This window comes from Lampris incognitus, chromosome 17 (genome assembly GCF_029633865.1).
Source record: "Lampris incognitus isolate fLamInc1 chromosome 17, fLamInc1.hap2, whole genome shotgun sequence".
In the NCBI taxonomy this organism is placed as follows: Eukaryota; Metazoa; Chordata; class Actinopteri; order Lampriformes; family Lampridae; genus Lampris; species Lampris incognitus.
The window spans coordinates 39,848,407-39,870,679 of record NC_079227.1 but is presented as its reverse complement, the minus strand read 5'-3'; the positions used below and the strand labels follow the sequence as shown (position 1 = coordinate 39,870,679).

General features: G+C 43.4%; 1 pseudogene; it reads left to right on the top strand.

Moving 5' to 3' along the window:
• Positions 1 to 962: 962 nt before the first annotated feature.
• Positions 963 to 21,497, top strand: LOC130127219 (HLA class II histocompatibility antigen, DQ beta 1 chain-like; annotated as a pseudogene).
• Positions 21,498 to 22,273: the final 776 nt, after the last annotated feature.

Genomic DNA, 22,273 nt, shown 5'->3' with positions numbered 1-22,273 from the left:
TGGTTTTTGGCAGATGCCTCTTGATGAAGCTTCCTCAAAGCTTACAACTTTCATGTCACCCTATGGCCGCTATAGGTTCGTGAGAATGCCATATGGCATCTGCACAGGCAGCGAGGTGTCCCAACATGTGATAGAGCAACTGTTCTCTGAACAAACTTGTGATATTGTGGTAGACGATATTTTAGTCTGGGGACGTACAATGCAAGAACATGATGATCATCTGAGACGGGTATTGAACGGAATTCGGGCCATCAACTTGAAGCTCAATCCCGACAAATGCAAATTCAGTCCACTGTGTCCACTACGTTGGCCACCTGCTAACCGTCGATGGTGTCAAGCCAGACCTTGAAAAAATTAAAGCAGTTTTGCGACATGGCAAAACTGCAGGACAAAAAAAAGCCCCGCAGCAGTTCTTAGGTATGACAAACTATCTGTCAAAGTTTATCCCTCAATACAGTGAGGTTACTGGTCCCCCGAGACAACTGATACACCAAGATGTGGAGTGGACTTGGCATGAAGCCCATGATGCGGCATTCAACAAGCTAAAACCACCAGCGACAAACCCACCAGTTCTACAGTTCTTTGACATATCGAAGCCAGTGGTCATATCAGCTGATGCATCACAACATGGTCTGGGTGCGGTGTGTCTCCAGCAAGGGAGGCCTGTGGCATTCGCATCACATGCCCTCACACCCACTGAGTCAAGGTATGCACAGATTGAAAAAGAAATGTTGGCTCTCATCTTTGCAACCAAGAAGTTTCATGATTTCATCTATGGACATCCTGTCACAGTTGAAACCGACCACCAGCCTTTAATAACAATTCTGAGGAAACCCCGTCACACCGTGTCACCTCGTCTGCAGGGCATGATGTTGAAATTACATCGCTACAACCTGGATGTGATTTATAAATGCGGTAAGAAACTTTTTGTTGCTGATGCTTTATCACGTGCACACCTACCGATGACTGAGCCTGCACTTACTGATGACCTGTTGGATGTCATGACGGTCCAAGAGCTCTCCTCACCTCGCACAGATGAACTGAGAAATGCTGTGGAGAGGGATGTAATGTGTCAACAGCTCTCTGACATTATCCTGCACGGCTGGCTTAACACCTCAAGAGAATTACCCCACGCTCTGCGTCCCTTCTTTTCAATGAAGGAAGAGTTGACTGTCGAAGATAGACTTCTGCTTCATGGACAAAGACTAATAATACCCCCTGCACTGCAAAAGTTCTATGTTGGACAGCTGCACCAAGGCCATCCCGGTATCGATGCCACCAAACACAGAGCTCGGGAGACCATGTACTGGCCCTCAATGTACACAGACATTGAGAGAGAGGTGTCTCGCTGTGCGGCCTGCAATGCTCTCACACCTCACCACACAAAGGAACCAGTGCACCTTCATGAAATCCCAGACCTTCCGTGGTCATTCACTGCAGCAGATATATTCGAATGCCATGCCAAAATGCATTTAGTGGTTGTGGAATCTTACTCGGGGTGGTTGGAGCTGGACTACCTCCCTGATATGAAAAGCACCACAGTCATCGCAAAGCTGAAGCGACACTTCGCAACACATGGTGTTCCTCATACCCTCATGACTGACAATGGGACCCAATTCACTGGTAAGGACTTCTCAGACTTTGCACAGACGTGGGACTTCAGACACATGTGGAGTAGTCCTCATTTCCCGCAATCAAATGGCCTTGTTTAGCGTGCTGTACGATCCGCTAAGCACCTCCTGGAAAAGTGCTACTGTGATGGCACGGACATCCAAGCTGCTCTCCTCCATGCTCGCAACATTCCCCGTGATGGACACCCCTCTCCCGCTCAGTGCCTTCTGTCCAGGTGGACCAGAACATTCATACTAGTGACCAAAGCCATGCTGCAGACGGCCATCCACACTAATGTGAAAGCCACTATCACAAAAAAGAGGATGAGGGGGAAAGCATATCATGACCGCAATGCCTGGTGCCTCCCTGCATTAAGTTCAGGTCAAACCGTCATTGTGCAGACTGCACGTGGTTTTGACAGGTTAGCAAGAGTAGAGGGCCAAGCCCCTCAGCCTAACAGCTACATAATAACATTTCAAGGAACCAACTACATCAGGAATCGGCGACACCTTCTCTGAGGTGATGAACCCCCGCTGGCCATCTCTGATTATGACCTTTCACAAATTCCCGCTTCAGCAGCACCTGATAGAGAAGCTGTCTGTGCTGACACCGCACCACTCACACCGTCCATTGCCACACCACAAATCACCTCAAGTGATTCAGGTGCTAGAACACCTGTGATGACTTGCTCAGGAAGAGTCAGCCACCCCAACCAGTGTTAGCGAGATTACATCACCACTTAGCCCCAGTGACTTATAAAACTAATGTGTGCACTCTGAGAAATATTGTTCTTCCAGTGATGATTACTGAGTTTCCTTGTTAGTTACTCTGTACATAATTTGTTACACATGCCATCTCCTCTTTTTCCAGTGGGTGAGTTTGTCAGGTTCTTGTTATGTGCTGTACCCCAATCATGCTGTTGTGTTCAGGGATCTGTGCCACTCAAGTTATGCAACATAGCGGTTGTTTGTGTTGCTGTACAGTATCTTGTGTTACATCTAGAAGAGGGGGTCACTTTAAATTACCGGCGAGTACGTATGACGTACACAAGTGGCGACCTCAGTGGTAATGTAGCACGGAGGGGTGATTGAGGCAGTTGAAGTGTGTACAACTTAACTGGTCTACTGGGGAGTTTATAGGCACGTTACGATACCCATTCCGCGAAGCTTCCGGCGCACAGTTTTTGTGCTGATGTTAATGCCAGAGGAAGTTTGGAACTCTGCAGTTATTGAGTCAACAGAGCGTTGGCGACTTTTACGCACTATGTGCCTCAGCACTTGTTGACCCTGCTATGTGACTTTACGTGGTCTGCCACTTCGTGGCTGAATTGCTGTTGTTCCTAAACGCTTCCACTTTTCATTAATATCACTTACAGTTGACCGTGGAATGTCTAGCAGGGAAGACATTTCATGAACTGACTTATTGCAAAGGTGGCAGGCTATGAGAGTACCACGCTTGAATTTACTGGGCTCTTCAGAACGACCCATTCTTCCACAAATGTTTGTAAATGCGGCCTGCATGGCCAGCTGCTTGATTGTATACACCTGTAGGCCAATGTGATTAAAGAGCTCTGCTGTTTTTATGGGATTGCCAAGAGTAGAACGAGTCTCTACCACCCACAGGGCCACGCTCAGTGTGAGCGCTTTAATCACACAATGGATGAAATGTTAAGGTCTCTCCCAGCGGAAAAGAAAAGGACCATCTGCCAGAGTTGCTCATGGCATATAATAGCCATGTCCATTCCTCCACTGGATACGCCCCATTTTACTTACTTTGCAGAGGGGACGCGCGACTTCCGAGACATCCTAGGAAGCAAGGGCCTGGAAGTTAGCGATGTTGACAACATGGATGACTGGGTCCTCAGCCATCATCAACAACTACAGGCAGCAGCCGATGTGGTGTGGACAGCATTGAATTCAATTTATTGTCATTAAAAACAATTTGCAGGCACATGTTAAAAATGAAATGAGGGCTGCAGCTTCGCCAAACAGTGCAAGACAGACATAGACAAACACCGTATAAGATATACACAGATGAAGACCAAAAGTCAAGTTAAAAAAGAGCACGAGTACAAAATGTCTGTGAATGTTCTCATTCATTCTCATATGGCTCGGAAGATTGCAGACTACAGAAACCACTTGGGATTCAATCTGAGATGCAGACAACACAGGCTCATACCCACTAGCCTGCGCCTGTGTACCACAATGAAAGGACATAGAGCAGACAGAATCATAGAGAAGGCACAGAATCAACTCCTGAATGAAAGAGTGAGACAGGTCCATTTCACTATTGAAGGGCTGAGGGAGAAATCTGACCAACGACTCCAGCAAATAACATCCCACTTGCCTGGTGAAGTCTTGGAGAGGATCACTGATTTCACCAAGAAAGCCCAACTATCTCAACACCATAAAACCAAAGAAAGGCAGACAAGGAAGTTTCAAAACTTACAGCGATGAACCAACAACACTAGCCAAGCAGATATACTTACCTGGAGACAAAAGACAGAACATCCCACACAAAACGGAATGCAGAACAGATTGATCAAGAATCTGTCGGACAAGGTACTTTCCCAATCAGAGAAGGAGGTCTTAGCCAAAGGACTGAACTTCGCCATGACACCCAAACAACTACCTATAGTTGACCTCATCACATCCACAGAATCAGCCATAAGGAAAAACAAGCTAACGGAAACCGAGGCAGAACAGCTTAGGTTAAAGGTATCAGCAGCTCTGTCCAATGCGAAACTCCCTCCTTCCAACCTAACCATGGAGGAAAGGAAAGCCATGACAGCCCTGAGCAAGGATGAAAACATCACTATCCTTCCAGCAGATAAGGGGAGATGGACGGTTATCCTCAACACAACAGACTACCATGCAAAGATCACATCATTACTCAGCGACACCGACACCTATGAACCTCTGAGACGTGATCCTACTAGTGGTTACAAGAGGAGAATAATAGAGTACCTACAGAAACTACAGAAAGGAGGAACCATTGATCGGATACAATACCACCGTCTCTACCCACAAGATAACATTCCATGCATATATGGACTCCCTAAGATCCATAAAGATGGAACCCCCCTCAGGCCCATCGTCAGCAGCATAAACTCGGCCACGTACAACATTGCCAAACATATAGCCAACATCTTGACCCCTTTAGTGGGCGAAACACCTCACCATATCCAAAACTCTATTGACTTCCTTGACAAGGTCCAAGGCGTAAAACTGGAACCGGATGAAACCATGGTATCCTACGACGTGACCTCGTTATTCTCCTGCATCCCAACCATGGAGGCTTTGGAAACTGTGAGGCAACGTTTGCTATGGGACGACACCCTCCACAATAGGACCAACCTTATCCCAGACCAGATTTGCCAACTACTGGACCTTTGCCTGAACACTACATATTTCCAATTCAGGGGCCAGTTTTACAGACGGAAACACGGCTGTGCAATGGGCTCACCAGTATCACCCATTGTGGCCAACTTATATATGGAAGAGGTAGAACACAGGGCCCTGAACTCCTTCAGAGGAACACCTCCGAGCCACTGAGTCAGATATGTGGGCGACACATGGGTCAAAATCCAAACACAAGAGGTGCAAGCATTTACCAAACACATCAACTCAGTGGACAAGAACATTAAGTTCACAAGGGAAGACGTAAAGAACAACAGTTTGCCCTTCTTGAACTGTGACGTCCACATTGGGGAAGACAGGAGCCTCCAAATTTGGGTTTACAGGAAACCTACACACACAGACCAATATCTACGTTTCGACTCACACCACCATCTGGAACACAAACTGAGCGTCATCAGAACTCTGCAACACAGAGTTGACAATGTGCCCAGCAGCACTCAGGCCCAACGAGAAGAACACAAACCCCTGAGGGGAGCTTTAAAAACCTGCGGCTACCCCAGTTGGACCTTTGTGAAAACTGCAACACGGTCCAGAAAGACCAACCAGGTGAGCGACAAGGAGAAAAGGAACAGAAGGAATAGCACAATCATCCCGTATGTTTCTGGGGTCTCCGAGAAACTCGGGAGAATATTCAACAAACACCGCATTCCGGTATACTTCAAACCCAGCAACACACTCCGACAAAGACTGGTTCATCCCAAAGACCGTGAACCACACACCCGGAAAAGCAATCTGGTGTATGCTGTACAATGCAATGAGGATTGAACTGACCTGTACATAGGAGAAACCAATCAACCACTACACAAACGGATGGCCCAACACAGAAGGCCAAACTCCTCAGGACAAGACTCAGCAGTCTATCTACACCTAAAGGAGAATACACACGTCTTCGAGGACAGCAACGTACACATTTTGGACAGAGAAGATAGATGGTTTGAAAGAGGGGTGAAAGAAGCCATCTATGCGAAACTGGAAAAACCATCCCTCAACAGAGGAGGAGGTCTGCGACACCGCCTATCGCCCACTTACAATCCTTTCATCTCTACCCAGGAGACTCAAGAAGCCTAGCCTCCAAGAACAACACTCGGTCACTAACGGCTCCAACGACTCTCATGACCACTGAATAATGAAGTCGAAACTAACACCCCCAACGACCGTCGCTGCTAAACAAATGCAAATCAATAACTCCGATGGCGACGGGCGCGGCCAAACATCGGTACACAAAAGAGCCACTCATATCTATGGCTCTGTTAGCGACGGGCGTTGGTAAACATTGGATCACAAAGAGCCACGCATATCAATAGCTCTGACAACGACTCCCTGAAGATAATTCTGAGTCTCATCACCAGCCAGTCAGACTAGCTTGGTCTAGTCAGAAAGGCACGAACTGAAGAAGCCTCTTGGATGAGAGGCGAAACGTCTTCACGGATATATACCAAGTCCAGTTGCACTTGATTCAACTCCTTTGGATCACGAGTACAAAATGTTTAAAAATATCCACAGACATTCAGTGGGTAGCCAGGTTCAGGTGGCGAACAGCTTGGGGAAAGATGCTATTTTTGAGCCTGGTAGTGTGGGCTCTGAGGCTCCTGTAGTGCCTCTCAGAGCACAGGGGGGAGAACAGTCCATGGTTGGGGTGGGTGGATATCTGCTGCTGCTGAGACTCCTTCGAAGGCAACGTTAGTGATAAATGTATTCTATGGCTGGGAGCTTGGTACCGGTGATATGCTGGGCTGCCTTGACGACCCACTGCAGAGATTTCTGGTCTACTGACGTGCAGTTGCGGTATCACACTGCGATGCAGCTGGTTAGGATGCTCTCTATGCTACAGTGGTAGAAGTTGGTGAGACTTTTGGGGGATAGATGGGTGCTCAAGCATCAAAACATCACAGGAAGCTTCTCAGAAGCACAAGAGGATATATAACCATAAGACACGTGGGACTCTCATCAGACCTGGAGACAGAGTCCTTTTGCGAAACCATCGACCAAGGGGCAGGAACAAGGTTCTGGTTCAGTAATATCAAGGTTGTAAAGACGAAGCTGGTGAGTGTTTTTGCCACCAATTTCACACCAGACTTAGGTGCTGACACTCTATTAGGGTATGTTAAAGATAAACTTGGCCATGATGTTATCTGTCAAAAGATTGACTCTACACAGTAGATTCGGCTCATTTAATATCTGCTGAATGCAATGAGGTTGGCGAAATGTACAATCCGGAGCTCTGGCCTGAAGGGGCGCTTGTCCGGTGCTATTATGAGCCATGCAGGGGTGGCGTTATCGGGTTTAACACTGATTTTGTTGCGGGGGGGATGAGTATGCCTGCTGGTGATATGGTCACTCACTAGTCTTGCTAAATGACCATTCGGGTTTTGTCATACAACTGTCGTGGCCTGCGTCTGGGCCAGAGCGCAGGGGATAAAGCTCGTCGCATAGCTGTTGAAAACCTTTTGGAGAACTGTGACATACTATGTATGCAAGAGACATTTTTAGCAAAGCAAGAGCTGGAAAAACTAAACTCCTTCAATGAGAACTTTCATGGGGCTGGGGAGTCTACAACAGACCTTGGCATGGGAATAGTCAGAGGCAGGATACCAGGAGGTGTGGCAATTCTATGGAATAAGAAACTCAACTCATTGATAAATGTGGTTAGGCTTGGTGTTGACTGGTGCATTTCAAGTATGTGTATGTCATTGGGGATTTGAATGTGGATATATCAGACAGCAATTCATTATTTGCTAATCACGTGGCTCAGTTTTGTCAAGATAATAATCTTATATTGTCAAGCAAGGTCTTGTTGCCTACATATAGTTATACATACATATGTGAGGCCTGGCATACTACATCATGGCTGGACCACTGTATTTGCACTGCTGATGCTCATGCCTCGTTGGGGAGTTATGGGTATTATGTATGGGGCAGCAAAGACTGACCACATACCTCTTGCTATGGCTATAAATGTTGAACATCTACCTGTGCTAGCTAGTAATAGAGATAGTGATGATACAGGAAGGTTGGACTGGTCAACTCTTACAAAGGAGGACATCTTAGCCTATCATGCCCATACAGATGAAACCTTGCTAATATACATCTGCTCAGAGATGCAGTTATGTGCAGAGACATTAATTGTAAGGATATGAGGCATAGGAGAGATCTCTGCTGCATGTATGATGAAATTGATAGTGCTCTGTATGAAGGTAGTAAGCCCTACTATAAATATAAAAGTAAGACACATAACATCAGGCTTGTTTAGAACAAGTATGTAGCTGGGTATCACGAAGAATCCCGTGAAGCCTTTAAATCATGGGCTACGGCAGACAGACCAAGACAAGGGCCTGAGCTTGAACACAAGAAGCTCACTAATGCAAGATACAAGTACGCCATTCGCTTCATCTGTCAAAATAAGCAAGCCATCAGGGCAGATTCCATGGCTCAGAAACTGCTAGGAATTAATCCTGCTAATCACCTCAATAAACCGCTTGCTGGCACGTTACTGTAAAGAGCAGGGATTTGGCTTCGTTGATAACTGGCCTTCTTTCTGGGGCCGCCCTTACCTGCTGAAAGTGGATGGCATTCACCCTACTGGGGACGGCGCCGCTCTTTTGTCTAGCAATATAGATAGCTGTTTACGTTTAGTTTGACACTAGGGACTTATCATTCAGCAGGTTGCAGGTGATTAGAGAGCCTGCTAGGTTTAAATCTAGTGCGGATGTGGAGTCAAGTAGTTTAGTTAATATGATTAGTCAGGGAATTTCTCATAGTGTAGATTATCAGCCTGATAGCTTGGCTAGAACATTGAGACTGTCTCCCTACCCTGCTGTATTGCTCCCAAGCTCTCCTCTCCTAAATGTGTGACACACAATAATGTAGTAATTAGTCATACCACTGGTAATGGTGAGATGTGCGACAAAGTATCTAATAATCTACAAAACCAAACAGCTAATGTTATCAAGAATGTGACCACATATCGTCCAAAGCGTTGGTGGCCAAAACTATCAACAAGGAGTCTAATTCCAATTAATCTTTCACCTATTGTTAGCTCTAGAGCTCTGCCTGCTACTCATCACTTCCACAATACGCTTAAATTTGGTTTCATAAATATCAGATCACTGTCTACCAAAGCTTTACTAATAAATGATCTGATTCTTGAACATAGTTTTGATATGATTGGGTTATGTGAAACATGGCTGAAACCAAATGTTTTCCTTCCCTTAAATGAAGCTTCCCCACCTGACTATACTTATGCCCATGTAGCTCAGGCAAATAAACAAGGTGGGGGTGTTGCCTTAATATATAAATCTATTTTCAATCTGACTTCTAGACTTGAATCTAAATTCCAGTCTTTTGAGTCTCTTATTCTTGGTCCATCTCCCTCAGCCATGAATAGACTCACAAATTGTGATACTCTACCGGCCTCCTGGCTGTTACTCGTTATTTCTTGAAGAATTTGGAGAATTTGTCTCAGGCCTTATTACTCACTCTAATGAGATTCTAATTCTAGGTGATTTCAATATTCATCTGAATAAGGCTGCTGATCCTCTAAGTAAAACCTTTCTGGCACTAGTTGATAGTTTTGGGTTCACTCAGTTGTTCAAGAGTCGACTCATTGCAGTGGTAACACCCTTGATTTGGTTTTATCTAAAGGAATAGCTGTTTCTGATCTGAATGTCTTACCAACCACATCTGCTGTGTCTGATCATTTTCTCATCAAATTTAAGCATTACTGGCCTGTCCAGTTAATGTCAGCACAGACGTAATTGCCACTCGCCATATTGGTCCCTCCACTGTAGCTGCATTTGGCAAGCAGCTGCCTGAAGTCTTGGCTCCTTTCACTGTGGTAAATAAATCTGTTGAAATTTTCACTAGTGACTTAGATGTGGCCCTCTCTAGTCTCCTCGATTCAGTTGCACCTCTCACTACCAGAGCTAGGCGACTAAAAAGGCCTACACACTGGTTTAATGATGAGACATGTGCTCTTAAGCGGACCTGCAGGAGACTGGAACGTAAATGGTGAAAATCAAAATTGGAAGCTTTTTATTTATCGTGGCACGAGTGTTTATTGAAATACAAGCGTGCTTTATCTACTGCAAAAACATCGTATCTCTCTCACTTAATAAATATTAATAAACATAACCCCAGATTTCTCTTTGACACTGTATCTAAACTTACTAAAAAGCAGTCGTCTCTTCGCTGCTCACCATTCACAGCCCATGAATTTCTAAGATTTTTTCTGCAATAAGGTTGATGAGATCTTAAACAAAATTGGTTCTTCAACTCCATCTACTCCTGCAGATCCTGTCATACTAAATTCATATCTACACAATGAGTCACTGTCAGTTCCAGTTATTACAGCTTTTGAGACTATCTCTCTTGATACTTTGACTAAGTTCGTGTCAGCTTCTAAACCAACTGCTTGCCTACTTGATCCCTTGCCAGCAAAACTGTTTAAAGACCTCTGGCCTTTTCTTGGACCTACATTGCTAGACATTGTTAATTTATCTCTTACTACTAGCATTGTTCCCAGCAGTTTGAAGACAGCTGTGGTTAAACCTCTACTTAAAAAACCGCACCTTGATCCAGGGTCTCTTAATAACTATCGACCAGTCTCTAATCTTCCATTCTTCTCTAAAGTGCTAGAGAGAGTTGTGTATCAACAACTTTTGACCCATATAAAAGAAAACCATCTATATGAACCTTTTCAGTCGGCTTTCAGGCCCTGTCACTCCACTGAAACTGCTCTGACCAGAATGGTAAATGATCTTTTACTGGCTATCGACTCTGATTCCTCTCCTGTGCTTCTACTACTGGACCTCAGTGCAGCCTTTGACACCGCTGATCACTGTATACTTTTAGATAGATTAAATTGTAATTTTGGTGTCTCTGGCTTAGCTCTCTCTTGGCTTAAGTCCTATTTATCTGGAAGAACACATTGTGTCTGCTATAATAATATTATATCAACATTTTCTGACGTTAAATATGGTGTGCCTCAGGGCTCAGTACTTGGCCCTCTACTTTTCTCTCTTTACATTACACCTCTTGGCCAAATTATACGCAGTTATGGAATAAATTTCCATTGCTATGGTGATGATACTCAGCTGTATGTGCCTATAAGGGCTCATGATCATACTCAAATCACTAACTTAGAAGCCTGCTTGGCTACTGTGAAAAACTGGATGTCACTTAACTTTCTGCTTTTAAATTCATATAAAACCGAGATGCTGGTCATTGGCCCTGCTAGACACAGACACCAATTTGATCAAGTAACGATAACAATCGACAACTCTGTGGTTTCACAAAGTGTGGCAGCCAAAAATCTTGGTGTTACGTTTGATCCCAGCATTTCCTTTGGTAAGCACATTAAATAAATCACCAGGACTGCCTTTTTTCACTTACGTAACATAGCTAAAATACAGTCTTTTCTCTCCATGGATGACGCAGAGATTCTAATACATGCATTTGTTTCATCCAGACTTGATTGTAATGTTTTGTTCTCAGGTCTGCCACATTCTAGTACCAAAAGTATTCAGATGGTTCAGAAAGCTGCTGCTAGAATCCTAACTAAAACTAGGAAATTTGACCATATTACACCAATTCTTGCCTCCCTTCATTGGCTTCCTATCCATGTTAGATCAGAATACACGGTGCTTCTGCTGACTTATAAAATCCTAAATGGGCTTGCTCCATCCTACCTGTCTGATCTCCTTAAACCTTACATGCCATCTCGAGCTCTTCGTTCTCAAAATACAGGGCTCCTGTGTGTACTCAAAGTTAAAAAGAAGTCAGCTGGTGGCAGCAGGGCCTTTCCTATCGGGCTCCACTGTTGTGGAATAACCTGCCTGCTGCCATCAGACCATCAGAGTCTGTTGAGTCCTTTAAATCCAAACTTAAAACTCATCTTTTTGCCTTAACCTACAATTAGTTGCCTTTAAGTTGAATGCTTCACAACCTGTACTGGATGGCGGGTTGGTTTTGTGTCTCAATGAATTTACCAACCACTGTTCTGCCCACCAGATTATACAGTATAGATGACAGAGTATAGATTATGACTAGTTGATGACTTAATTGATTATGGCTAATGACTATTGCAAACTGTTCTCTTCTCTAACATGTCTTTTCTCTCTCTCTGAATGATGTCTTCTCCTTTCTCTTTCTCTGTGGTTGAATGGTGTCATGTGAGTCTCTCTTGCGTGCATGTGCAGTCGGTTCTCCTCCCAGGTCTCCGCGGTGATGGTGGTCGCCATTTGGATGCTGCCTGCCCCTCCTCTCCTCATATAAGTTTTTCTTATTACATGATGATGCTGGTCACGTGGCTTGGGTCCTGGACTGCTCTGTTGGTATGTGGACACTGCTTGGCATCCTGTGCATCAGTTCTTCATAAATGTTTTGTCCATGATGATTCTGTTCTCCTCTTTAAATGTTGTGTTGTGTAAATTGTGTAAACACAACATCCATTGCACACTGTGCGTGTTGGGAGAGAGACCCCTCCTCTGCTGCTCTCCCTGAGGGTTCTTCCTGTTGTTCCTCCCTGTTAAAGGGGTTTTAGGGAGGTGTTCCTTATCCGAGGAGAGGGTCTAAGGACAGGATGTTGTGTTGCTGTTAAGCCCACTGAGGAACATTTGTAATTTGTGATATATTGGGCTATACAAATAACATTGATTTGATTTTGATTTGATGTTGCTCCACCCACCTTTTGTTGCTCCATCCTACATCTGTTCATTGTGTTATTCTAACAACACGACACCTCACACGTCATGTGTCATGTCATGTTGCTCCACCCACCTCTTGTTGCTCCACCCTACATGTGTTCATTGTGTTATATTAAACTTACTTAGTGGTGCACACATCTTCATATCTTCTCTCCACGTGCTCCATAGATGAATCCTCTGATGTTACACAATGAAGTGTTGCTGCTGTGCTCACCAGTTGTTTAGTGAACACACACATTCCACACAACAGGTCAACTAAACACAACTTCACTCACATCATTCCCAAGTAACACACTGAACATAACAAAGTCACAACACCAAACTGACCCAACAACCTGAACACAAGGGGGCGCACATGTACTGGCTGGTCCCACCATTCTGACACACAAGGGCAACACACAAACAACACTCTACCAACTAAACTACAAATAACACAACACAAAACAATTCTTCAACAAGTTAACATTTAGATAGTAACCAAGGCAACACAACCACAACACAACCTTCTAAACACACACACAACACGTCTACATTAAGAATACCCCCCCATGACATGGAGGGTAGTTGGTAGAGTCCAGCGGGCCGCCCTGTATTTAACAGCTGCTCTGTGGAGCGCCCTCTGCTGTTCAGCCTGACAAGAAGTTCTGCAGCAGCGACGCCCCAGCACTGCTGCCTCAACACACAACATTAACACAACACGAACTACACATGTGGTCCCGAGAGCTGCCATCACACACACACACACACACACACACACACACACACACACACACACACACACACACACACACACACATATTATATACACACACACACACACACACACACACACACACACACACACATATACACACATATAAACACACACACACACACACATATATATATATATATATATATATATATATATATATATGTGTGTGTGTGTGTGTGTGTGTGTGTGTGTGTGTGTGTGTGTGTTCTTGTTCATGTTGAGTGTGTATTGTCTACATGTTGAGTGTGTATTGTGTACATGTTGAGTGTCCTGCAGCTAGGGGGCGCTATACTAACAACACATGTCCTCTTGTCGTTCTGTCACCGGCCAAAGCTTCTCAGTCCCCGAACAGGCTCGAACCTGTGAGTTTCTGTCCCTTTCCAGCATTAGGCTCTACCCTCTACCTGGTAACAGATGACGTGTGACAGGCCTCTGTGTTTTCTATTGGCTGATGTTGGGAGAGCTAGCCAGCCCAGTGAGGTGATTGGCTGGTGGACTGGTTTATGTCCAGGGGACAGTCCACACCAGTCAGTCTGTAAAGGAGGACAGTTTATTGTGTTCATCAGCAAGACAGACACATGGCTTCATGCTGCCTTGTTGTGTGTTGCTCCCTCCTGGTCGTGGGTTTCTATGGAGCAGGTGAGATAAAATATGTAAATCAGTCTCTTGGATGGACTCTGCTGTGTTGTTAGAAAAGAGGTTTTAATTATTGTCTTTAAAACAATTCAGCTAAGTAACTTGAACCTGTTTCTCTTTCTCTTCCAGATGCGTTTTTGTGGTATTACCTGGACACGTGTGTTCACCTCCTCTGAGCTTCCTGACATAGAGGACATAAGCTCTTATTATTTCAATAAGATAGAATATGTCAGGTTTAACAGCACTGTGGGGAAGTATGTTGGATACGATGATTATGGTATCTATGTCGCAGAGCTCTGGAACAACGATCCTACAGAGATGGCAGGAAGGAGAGCTGAGAAAGAGACGTACTGCAAATATAATATAGAGATAAGTTACCAAGCTGCCCTGGATAAGACAGGTGAGCTGCTCTGCTATGATGACTATGACTACTACTGTTATTACTACTATTAGTAGTACTGTTATTATGACTATGACTACTACTGTTACTACTACTATTAGTAGTACTGTTATTATGACTATGACTACTACTGTTACTACTACTATTAGTAGTACTGTTATTATGACTATGACTACTACTGTTACTACTACTATTAGTAGTACTATTATTATGACTATTTCTACTACTGTTACTACTACTATTATTAGTACTGGTATTATGACTATTACTACTACTGTTACTACTAATATTAGTAGTACTGTTATTATAACTATTACTACTACTGTTACTACTACTATTGGTGGTACTATGATTATGACTATTACTAATAATGTTACTATTACTATTATTAGTACTGTTATTATGACTATGACTACTACTGTTACTACTACTATTAGTAGTACTGTTATTATGCCTATTACTACCACTGTTACTACTACTATTAGTAGTACTGTTATTATGACTATGACTACTACTGTTACTACTACTATTATTAGTACTGTTATTATGATTATGACTACTACTGTTACTACTACTATTAGTAGTACTGTTATTATGACTATGACTACTACTGTTACTACTACTATTAGTAGTACTGTTATTATGACTATGACTACTACTGTTACTAATACTATTAGTAGTACTATTATTATGACTAGTAATACTACTCTTACTACTACTATTAGTAGCACTATTATTATGACTATTACTACTACTGTTACTACTACTATTAGTAGTACTATTATTATGACTAGTACTACTACTGTTACTACTACTATTAGTAGTACTATTATTATAACTATAACCACTACTGTTACTACTACTATAAGTAGTACTATTATTATGACTATTTCTACTACTGTTACTACTACTATTATTAGTACTGGTATTATGACTATTACTACTACTGTTACTGCTACTATTATTAGTACTGTTATTATGACTATTACTACTACTGTTACTACTATTAGTAGTACTGTTATTATGACTATTACTACTACTGTTACTACTACTATTAGTAGTAATGTTATTATGACTATTACTACTACTGTTACTAATACTATTAGTAGTACTATTATTATGACTAGTACTACTACTCTTACTACTACTATTAGTAGTACTGTTATTATGACTATGACTACTACTGTTACTACTACTATTAGTAGTACTGTTATTATGACTATGACTACTACTGTTACTACTACTATTAGTAGTACTGTTATTATGACTATGACTACTACTGTTACTACTACTATTATTAGAACTGTTATTATGACTATTACTACTACTGTTACTACTACTATTAGTAGTAATGTTATTATGACTATTACTACTACTGTTACTACTGCTATTAGTAGTGCATGTATGTATATGTGTCTCTGTGTGTGTGTGTGTGTGTGTGCGTGTGTCTGTGTGTGTATGTGCGTGTGTGTGTGTGCGTGTGTCTGTGTATGTGTGTGCGTGTATCTGTGTGTGTGTGTGTGTCTGTCTGTGTATGTGTGTGTGTGTGCATGTGTCTGTATGTCTTTGTGTTTGTGTATCTGTGTGTGTGTGTGTGTGTGTGTGTGTGTGTGTGTGTGTGTGTGTGTGTGTGTGTGTGTGTGTGTGTGTGTTTGTGTATTACTGAACAATAGAACATGGTACATAAAACAGGTGTGTAGTATTACGGACACACATCAGGTTCAGTATCATTACACAACTACGTCAGAAGAACCCAATCAGGGTGTGAGACAGTCCCCGACATAAAGCAGCGCTGCCAGCAGGTATTAACGGGCTCCAAGCCCCCATGTATGTAAGTCGGGTCTGGCTGTCTGTAGGAGCCTCGCTAGTTGAGCTGTTTGCTTATTAGACGGATGCAAGTCTCAGTCTTAAAGAGCGACGGTGGTCGTAAAGCTGTCCGTCAAGATGGTGTATGAGGATGGTTGTGAACACAGCGCACAACTATTGATCATCTATGACGTCAACAAAGGATCATTGATGAACCTGGAACAGGTTATTAACATCGTGTGGGTTGGGGCTGGAAGAAAAACAACATATGTGTCTAAAAGAATATAATGACATGTAGGGATGAGGTGGGGAAATGAGTAGTATTAGGCTGTACATACTTGTCAACAATGTTGAGTGTTAAGTACTGAGTACTAACAGTGGAAGAGCGTGTAGTATCTGTTTTAGGAGAAGTACAATTCTAGTGTTCCCTCCCATGGACGAGGCAAGTGTGGGGCTGACAGGAGCGAAGAGGTTGTCTTCCACTAACTTCAGAGGGTTTCTTGGCAGCCTTGCAGTGAGTTATTCAGTAAAGTGGGAGAAATGCAGCCTGCTGGAAACCTTGTTCTGAGCTTCAGGGAACTTATTTGTGTTTTAATTAAACCTGCTGAAGTGGGAGTAGGAGGAGATAATGAAGCATGAGTATGCTGCATCTGAGTTCAGCATCTATGCAGTGAATGCGTGAAGGCGTCATCAGGAAACTGAGATTAGTTCTTAACAGACGCAGCTAATGGCGGTGTCTGAGCCAGAGATGTGGAAGCAGAGGCTTATCTTACAGCTGCTATGGGTCATTCTGTGACTTGTTTGCTGATTCTGAAAGAAATGTGTAGTTATACTCCTGTAGTGCGTTGTGTAGCCGTGTCAAAGGGCAGTAGAGTGGACTTGGGGTGATAATGGTTTGCAGTATAAAATGTCCTTTACTGAAGGGTGCTCACAAGAGTACATAGCTGCTAGCTGCAAAGCTTCAGTTTGATCACACTGACAGGCTACAAGTAGTTTGGATATATAATGTTAGCGCATTTCATGATTTTGCAGCATAGCGCCACCTAGTGGCCAATTAACAGACACCAGCTGTATGTTTAAGGTGGAACGTGTCTCCTCAGTGTCTGCTCTGTAGACACCAGCTGTATATTTAAGGTGGGATGCGTGGCTCTTCACATGTGAGATCCCAGATGGACGACAGAGTATTTATTGTGTATTAATACCGTGTTTTAAACTGGGCTGATGTTTAGTATCAGACTCGACTAGTTTCTGTGCAGACAGACAGGAAAGTACAGACTTACCTCATCCAATCACATCACGTCTTATTTATTGTTGATATGTTGTTTATTTCCTGTGTGTTTTCTTCTTCTTCACTTATTTCATCTCAGGTCTGGAGAGCAGATCACCTGCATGGTGGAACACGCCAGTTTCCCCTCTCCTAAGAAAGTGGACTGGAGTGAGTATCTATGTGTGTCTCTGTCCATGGATAGGTGATGAAGACATAGAGAGACAGGTCAACATGCAGATGTGTCTATAGATAGAGACATGTGTCTGTCTCTCCAGATCCCTCCATGTCACAATCAGACAGAAACAAGATCGCCACTGGAGCGTCAGGTCTGCTTCTGGGTTTGATTTTGTCTTTGGCAGGTCTGATCTACTACAAGAGGAAGGCCAGAGGTCAGTAACACTAGATCAGTCCAGACCAGGTTTACACTGGTTCACATCACTCCACATATACACACTACACTATAATACCAAACATTATATACTCTCAGGATTAGCAACTCTACACATTTGACGTTGATTCAAAAAGTTGATTTCAAGTCCTGATGATGATGATGATGATGATGATGATGATGATGATGATAACAAAAATAATTCTTTACCAGCTGAGCCCAGTGTGAGACTGACTTCAGTGACGCCCCCTAGTGGCCGACATCCGGCCATGCTGATGTGCAGTGTCTACAACTTCTACCCCAAATACATCAGTGTCACCTGGCTGAGAGACGGACAGCCGGTGACCTCTGACGTCACTTCCACCGATGAGCTGGCAAATGGTGATTGGTACTACCAGATCCACTCGCACCTGGAATACACGCCCAGGTCAGAACACTTAGACTCAGTACAGAATGGACCGGTCCAAATACATACACAACACTTTAACACTATACACTCACATTTACACACACACACACACACACATAATGACTGGACAACAAAGAACAAAGTGATGGTTTAAGGTGGAACGTGTCTCCTCAGTGTCTGCTGTGTAGACACCAGCTGTATGTTTAAGGTGGAACGTGTCTCCTCAGTGTCTTCTCTGTAGACACCAGCTGTATGTTTAAGGTGGAACGTGTCTCCTCAGTGTCTTCTCTGTAGACACCAGCTGTATGTTTAAGGTGGAACGTGTCTCCTCAGTGTCTGCTGTGTAGACACCAGCTGTATGTTTAAGGTGGAACGTGTCTCCTCAGTGTCTTCTCTGTAGACACCAGCTGTATGTTTAAGGTGGAACGTGTCTCCTCAGTGTCTTCTCTGTAGACACCAGCTGTATGTTTAAGGTGGAACGTGTCTCCTCAGTGTCTGCTGTGTAGACACCAGCTGTATGTTTAAGGTGGAACGTGTCTCCTCAGTGTCTTCTCTGTAGACACCAGCTGTATGTTTAAGGTGGAACGTGTCTCCTCAGTGTCTTCTCTGTAGACACCAGCTGTATGTTTAAGGTGGAACGTGTCTCCTCAGTGTCTGCTCTGTAGACACCAGCTGTATATTTAAGGTGGGATGCGTGGCTCTTCACATGTGAGATCCCAGATGGACGACAGAGTATTTATTGTGTATTAACACCGTGTTTTAAACTGGGCTGATGTTTAGTATCAGACTCGACTAGTTTCTGTGCAGACAGACAGGAAAGTACAGACTTACCTCATCCAATCACATCACGTCTTATTTATTGCTGATATGTTGTTTATTTCCTGTGTGTTTTCTTCTTCTTCACTTATTTCATCTCAGGTCTGGAGAGAAGATCACCTGCATGGTGGAACACGCCAGTTTCCCCTCTCCTAAGAAAGTGGACTGGAGTGAGTATCTATGTGTGTCTCTGTCCATGGATAGGTGATGAAGACATAGAGAGACAGGTCAACATGCAGATGTGTCTATAGATAGAGACATGTGTCTGTCTCTCCAGATCCCTCCATGTCACAATCAGACAGAAACAAGATCGCCACTGGAGCGTCAGGTCTGCTTCTGGGTTTGATTTTGTCTTTGGCAGGTCTGATCTACTACAAGAGGAAGGCCAGAGGTCAGTAACACTAGATCAGTCCAGACCAGGTTTACACTGGTTCACATCACTCCACATATACACACTACACTATAATACCAAACATTATATACTCTCAGGATTAGCAACTCTACACATTTGACGTTGATTCAAAAAGTTGATTTCAAGTCATGATGATGATGATGATGATGATGATGATGATGATAACAAAAATAATTCTTTACCAGCTGAGCCCAGTGTGAGACTGACTTCAGTGACGCCCCCTAGTGGCCGACATCCGGCCATGCTGATGTGCAGTGTCTACAACTTCTACCCCAAATACATCAGTGTCACCTGGCTGAGAGACGGACAGCCGGTGACCTCTGACGTCACTTCCACCGATGAGCTGGCAAATGGTGATTGGTACTACCAGATCCACTCCCACCTGGAGTACACGCCCAGGTCAGAACACTTAGACTCAGTACAGAATGGACCGGTCCAAATACATACACAACACTTTAACACTATACACTCACATTTACACACACACACACACACACACAATGACTGGACAACAAAGAACAAAGTGATGGTTTAAGGTGGAACGTGTCTCCTCAGTGTCTGCTGTGTAGACACCAGCTGTATGTTTAAGGTGGAACGTGTCTCCTCAGTGTCTTCTCTGTAGACACCAGCTGTATGTTTAAGGTGGAACGTGTCTCCTCAGTGTCTTCTCTGTAGACACCAGCTGTATGTTTAAGGTGGAACGTGTCTCCTCAGTGTCTGCTGTGTAGACACCAGCTGTATGTTTAAGGTGGAACGTGTCTCCTCAGTGTCTTCTCTGTAGACACCAGCTGTATGTTTAAGGTGGAACGTGTCTCCTCAGTGTCTTCTCTGTAGACACCAGCTGTATGTTTAAGGTGGAACGTGTCTCCTCAGTGTCTGCTCTGTAGACACCAGCTGTATATTTAAGGTGGGATGCGTGGCTCTTCACATGTGAGATCCCAGATGGACGACAGAGTATTTATTGTGTATTAATACCGTGTTTTAAACTGGGCTGATGTTTAGTATCAGACTCGACTAGTTTCTGTGCAGACAGACAGGAAAGTACAGACTTACCTCATCCAATCACATCACGTCTTATTTATTGCTGATATGTTGTTTATTTCCTGTGTGTTTTCTTCTTCTTCACTTATTTCATCTCAGGTCTGGAGAGAAGATCACCTGCATGGTGGAACACGCCAGTTTCCCCTCTCCTAAGAAAGTGGACTGGAGTGAGTATCTATGTGTGTCTCTGTCCATGGATAGGTGATGAAGACATAGAGAGACAGGTCAACATGCAGATGTGTCTGTAGATAGAGACATGTGTCTGTCTCTCCAGATCCCTCCATGTCACAATCAGACAGAAACAAGATCGCCACTGGAGCGTCAGGTCTGCTTCTGGGTTTGATTTTGTCTTTGGCAGGTCTGATCTACTACAAGAGGAAGGCCAGAGGTCAGTAACACTAGATCAGTCCAGACCAGGTTTACACTGGTTCACATCACTCCACATATACACACTACACTATAATACCACTACACTATAATATCACTACATATACACACTACACTATAATACAAATACATATACGCTTTATACTACATCACTACATTATAATACAAACACATATAAACAGTACACTCTATATCACTACACTATATCAGTATATATAGACAGTACACTATACATATAGACAGTATACTATACATATCAGTACACATGGACAGTACACTGTACACATTAGTACTTATAGATAGTTGAAGAAACAATAGTTAAGTTGTGTGTCATCAGTACTTGAAGTGGGCCAGACTTGTTTGGTTGTATTTCAGTCTCTTCACTCTTCACCACTTTTCTTATCGTTGGTCTTTTTTAACAGGGCGTGTTCTGGTTCCAACCAGCTGAAGCAGGAAGTGACGCTTTTTCCTCGTTGGTTTTTCTGGTGGCAGGTCAGTGTGTGTTGCTTTCACCTGAAGGTTTTCTCCCAGATTGCCAGTGCTGCCCCCTGCTGGATCTCATTACCTCCTGCTCGTATTCTTACTAATGCTCTACAGATTCTGATGTGACCGAATGCTTCACCTCCTGTAACACAACTTTGTATCAAAATCAACCGACAACATTCCCCTGACCTATATTACAGGGAAATCATTTTAATGCTCCTTTTTAAATCACCAGTCGTCTGTTGCTGTTTCTCCAATTCAAATTGTTCTTTCTAAAATAAACCACCGCAAACATTCTGTTGTGTTTTGTTTTAGCTTCAGTGAACATGTGGCTTTTTGGTTTTTTAGGAAAGGTCAGAGCTCAAATTCAGATTCATATTTCTGTTTTTCAACATTAATGGTTTCCAATGTACGTCACCAACATACTAAGTGTCATGCTAGTAGCAGGAACCGAGGACCAGGATGCAGACAGCGGAGACAGACTGGGCTAGAACAATGTTCTAATAAGTCAAACAGACTTACAAAACAGCAACGTAGATTCAGGCAGCAAGGAAGACTTGTAATAGTGGTAGCTGGGGGTCAAAGTGAGTCAGCACTTTGTCTGATGTTAACTGGCTCTTGGCCTTCTCAAAGGCTTCCTGGCACTTAGTAGACCATACCCATGGCTTGTCTTTCTGTAACAACTCAGTCATAGGCTTTATGATAGTGGATAAGTTGTCCATAAACTTCCCATAATAGGTC